Source organism: Cynoglossus semilaevis, chromosome 2, assembly GCF_000523025.1.
Source record: "Cynoglossus semilaevis isolate Cse_v1.0 chromosome 2, Cse_v1.0, whole genome shotgun sequence".
NCBI classification, from domain to species: Eukaryota; Metazoa; Chordata; class Actinopteri; order Pleuronectiformes; family Cynoglossidae; genus Cynoglossus; species Cynoglossus semilaevis.
Genome location: NC_024308.1, coordinates 12,574,327 through 12,579,495, shown reverse-complemented (window position 1 = coordinate 12,579,495; position 5,169 = coordinate 12,574,327). Strand labels below are relative to the sequence as shown.

At 41.9% G+C, this 5,169-nt stretch overlaps 1 protein-coding gene across 10 annotated transcripts in view; it reads left to right on the top strand.

The window, feature by feature from the left end:
• ptprfa (protein tyrosine phosphatase receptor type Fa) overlaps positions 1–5,169 on the top strand; it is a 200,737-nt gene that overhangs the window by 105,920 nt on the left and 89,648 nt on the right. The window lies entirely within an intron of this gene.

The window sequence follows — 5,169 nt, the reverse complement described above, 5'->3', positions numbered from 1 at the left end:
GGTAAAAGGCCACGTCTTTGACAAGTCATTTCTTCAGGTTATAAAACACAACCCCTGTGGGAACGTTCTGTGTCTCGTTCTCCTCCAGAACCATAGACATCATTAGCTAGAACAGTGAATTATAGAATCAATAACCCGTCAGATTTCCATGTGCCCGGAGTTCTCTCCGGTCCTCAAACTGGACCAGACCTGGACACAAGTGCAGGTCAGTTTGGACCCAGATCCAGATCAGTCACCAAGGGAGATATGAAGCTGTTCTCCTTCTGCCTCCTGTTCTGATGGACTCTCCTGCAGGGGGCGCTTCTTTCAGTCTGGAAAATAAAACAAAATCCCATTATTTCTCTCAGCACACGTTGAAATCTGCCATGTCGCCACGATTCCACGCTGGAGTGAGGTTCATGGCAGATCTCCGTCCCGACTGCTGATGTCTTCTTCATGAGACCTCAGGGGACGCACGGCTTCCAGCACCTCCTCCCTCTCCTCTCTGCAGTCGCTGTCCCTCCTCCTCCTCCACCACCTCTTCCTCCCCTTCCTTGTGTCTTCCTGTTGACTCAGGAGTGACATGGTTTATTATGCAGACCGCTGGCATCTGCATGGTACCGATCCTCCTCCCCTCCTCCCTGGAGCTGACCTGCTCCGCCTCAGTGGCTCCTGTGAAACGATGATGTGGCAGCAGGGATTCATGAGACTGAAGCAGCCAACGGTTCTGCTGTTCCACTTCATGTCATAATTCCCACCACAAATTAGGAAATATTAGGAATATGTTTTTAATTTGTAACAGTCAAATCAGAAGACCTGCTGTTTGGGAAGTCGTCGTCACAGTAGTTTGACTGGCAGCAGTCTGAACCAATAGGAAAGTAGATTAAAGTCCTATTTTTTTTTTACTATTTTTTGTTATCCATTCTGTTACGTCAGCTTATTTCAGATTGAAGCAAATTTTGAATTTATTTTATTCTTCCAAACAATCCAAAATGGCTGAAAACATTTCAAAACCTTTGCTTTAAATAATGTATAAAGATATCCAAGGCAGAACACAGGGTGTGTAGTATAATCTGTGATGAATAATTTACCGCCTGGACAGAGTTATATTTATGATTTAGTAGTATTTGGGTTTTTTAAGGAATTTCTGTTTTGTTTGACACTTAAGAAAAATGAAGGAAGAAGAAAAATCTTTGGATGAGAAAAAAGGCATTAAATGTTGGGTTGAAGAGCTGAGGTTAAACCAGCAGAAACAGTCATGACCCACACCCCCGACCCCCTCTCCTTATTTGTACATTTATCTTTGAGGAAACAGGATTAAAACCTCATTTGTGCATTTTTCTTTGACATACTTTATTTTCCCCAAATATCACAGAGAGGAACTGCTGCACGACTAACGACCCAAATAAAAGAAAACGCCTAATAAAGCTGCAGCTCCTTGTTTGCTAAATTTGGACGACGATAGCTCTCCAGCAGTGATGCAGCAGAGTTCTAGTCCGTTTCAGGGAGTGGGCGCATGTTTCCTCCGATTGCATCAGAGCCAGAGGAGGCGGTTTCTGTTTGTCAGGCCTGTGGAATTGATGGACGTGTTGGGAGTCTGGGTCCGCGGTCTCCCATGTTACATTTACAAGCAGAAAAGTGGAGAAAACCAGGCCTCTGGGTGGGAACGCCGGCCGAATGGTTGCCGGTGAATTAGTGCTCGGCTGCCTAATAGAACCATGTGTTGTCATTTAAAAATCAGGTGTGGGGGGAGGGGGGTAGGAGGAGCGGTTATGGGCAGTTCTGTGAGTGCAGAAATGACAGCAGCTGGAGAACATCACTGCGACAGCTTGTGGGGAGAAAATGTCATGAATGTATATCAGAGCCAATCAGGAGGAGGAAACAGTTTTGCGTTGAAGTAATCATCACGCCTGTTTCTTACCCGCAGCTAACGCTGTGACCTGTTCAGTGTGGAATAATGAGCTTCTTACAGAAAACCACTGGTGTTCTCCTCCTCCCGTCTGCTCCTCCTCCCTGTCTGGTTATTTTTTACCTTTGCTGTTTCCTTGTTTCCTTTAAACTAATGTTTATCTCCAATCTCATTTGCATCCAAATTACCTCACCAGGTGGTACACCAATCAGAGGTAAGAAAGCCGGGTACAACTGAAGATCTGAGCTCATCCCACTCCTCCACCTCCTCCTTCTTCTTCTTCGTCTTCTACTTCTTCTCCTCCGCCTCCTCTTCCTCCTCTTCTTTCCTCTTCTTTCCTCTCCATCACCTCTGTCGTCCTCCTGCGACTGCCTCCTCAGTGTGTCCTCATGTCCTCACACTTCCTCTGCCTTTGTAAAGTCTCTTTCAGCCTAAAGAGAGGAACACACTTTACAGCAGCAGCAAAATTGAATTAAATTCCACGATCATTAAATGAGATGACCTGCCTGCTGCTGTTACGGCCGACACTGGATCAGCTGTGAGCTGAGGAACGTTGTCGCAGTCCTGCAGTTAGTGTTAGGAGCTTAACAAGGCTTCAGCCAAGAACCTGAGGGTCTGAGACAACGTACCTTTGAAATAACTGATTTTTTTTGTTTACAAAACAGATTCAAAAAGGAGATTTTTGTTGACGTGTAAAACTAAAAATTATCTTTCTGTACATAAAAATGTCTCTGTAGAGACACTGTCTCCTAAATGCCACATTGAAACCCATTGAAGCTGAGCATCAATAGGGTTTAATACACTATACCGCTACAAGATACAATCTGTGATAAAATGGCCTAAGTCATCTAGAAAGAACTTTTCAAACCTAACTGTATTCAGTTTTCGGAGAAGTATAAAAAAAACGTTCTCACCTTACATCGGAATTCTGTTCCTATGTCGCTGATTTTTGCCGTCCTGGCAAATGTAAACAAAGTCCTCTTCCTTATATTGCAGCGTGTGATCACATATTTATCCGCTCTTCTCAGTAGTTCCTGCAAAAAATGTGTTTTAATGTCACCAACGCTGTACATAGGAATGAAGGAACAAAACTTTCTCATTTTAAATTTATGGGAGACGGCGGCGAAACAATGAAATGCCGGAAGTTGAGGACATCGTACACCGAGGACCGACATCAACAATGTTTAATTGTTAGCCAGACCGTTGAAATCACCGGACCGTCACGTCTGCTGATGATGTCATCACTTGGTCCCATTGTTCCTACATCACTTCAATCAGAACTTTTTTTTTAAATTTCAAATCTCCTAAAATACTTCACATTTTAAAAGCAGTCACAGCTGAAAGGCCAGAGGAAGTTCTGTAAGACACGGCGGTGGGAACACTGATGTCACCTTTTTCATGCCAGGAGGTCACCACGCACATCCATTAACATCCATTTACAACACTCAGGAGAGACGGAAGCATGTTGTAAAAAAAAAAAAAAAATGAAGCATCAAAGATGCTGAAAATGAAATGAGACGGAAAAACATTAGAGAATGTAAAAGTGAAGTGGTGAACACTTCTGCTCCACAGCGCTGGTCGTCTTCATCACGGCAGCTTGAAGACCAGTGTGTGTGTGTGTGACAGGGAGTTTAAGGACAAATCCGTCTCTGTTTGCTGGTCTCAAACCAAGGGATTCTGTGTCCAGCAGATCATCAACATCACAATTATTTTAATTTTTTTCTTTTTCAAACTAAAAAAAAAACTCATGTTACAGACCCATCTAATAATGCATTTCAGCACCACATTCTGAAATATGTATGTTGCTCAGTATTTAACCATTCACACTCTCAGTGCCCAGACAGAAGTGCATGACGTCTGTCGCCTTCACTGTCAATATTTGACGTTGGACAAGTGTTTTCTGTTCATGTCACAGCATGAAAACACAACAGTGTCAATACTGTCACATGTTAATGACAATGATTTGTGATCTGAGTGTCAGGTGATTTGCTGTGAGTGAGATCAATGTCATCTGTGGGAAAATGAAAATGCTAGCTGCTGCTGCTAGCTGCTGCGCTAGCTTTACTGCGGAAGTTTTTTTTCTTAAAGATTTGTTTATTATTATTATTGTTGTTGTTATTTTTATTTTAGAGTCATTACAAAATTTTCAAAATAATATATTTTTAATTTTAACATTTAACAAAATAAATGCAGACATGTCCAAAGTACAGCTTTTAGCCACTGCCAAGAACTCTCCATAATTGTCGCTAAACTGATATCTTTCCAGAAGAATTTGCTATTTCTGGAAAATTTTTAATCAACAGCAAACACACAAATGTCACATTACCCACGATGCATTCAGGGGCTGTGGGACTGAGTAGTAAATGTGTGTTAGCTGTACATTTTTTATACCAGCTTGTCATTAGTTATTAGACATCACCAACCTGTTTAACAATACAATTGACTAGTCCTTACACAGGACTGGTCCACTGACTAGTCCATTGACTAGTCCACTTACTAATCCACTTACTAGTCCACTTACTAGTCCTGTCCAAGGACGGTCTTATTCTAGGTCAGGTACTAATGGCTGTTTTATCAGATCCTGAATTCTACATCTTGACATTTAATCACCACTCGTCTTCAGGCTAGATGGAGTAAATGACAGCAGGCTGCTATAAAAAGCGCCCCCCCCCCGCTCCGCCCCCGCCCCAACCCCCCACCCACACACACACACACACTGATAGTTCAGTGATGTACTGCTCGGCAGAGCTGTATTACATTTTAATCTATGATGTGAGACTGTAGTCAGGGAAATCATGGAATCAAACAGGATATATGGAGTGATATAAATATATATTTTTATCTTTTTTTTATCTAACAGATAAATATATATGAAACATAAATTAACTGAAGTGTTTTATGTTTTGTGACCTGGAAACCATCCAGATTTGCAGAAACAGTGCTGGAATGTAGCCAGCGCATTCAGAGCACATGGTATAAAAAAAAAAGAAAATCACAAAGAGGACGAAATATAGAGAAAATATATCAAAGAAATCCTCCAGTTGTTCAAAGAATATCCTGGGATCAAACACACATCGGTCTCTAAATAGTAAAAAAGCAATTTTCTGAAACGTAGCGTAAATCTACAAGGGGAGGAAATGTGTTAGCGGTTAGCTTCAATATTAGCCTTCGTTACTAAATGTCCTCAAAGTCATCGGACCGACCTTTAAACTACACCAGACCAGAAATAAAAGCAGTCTTTGGACATGTCTGACTTAAACCAACAAACGAACGGAAATGTT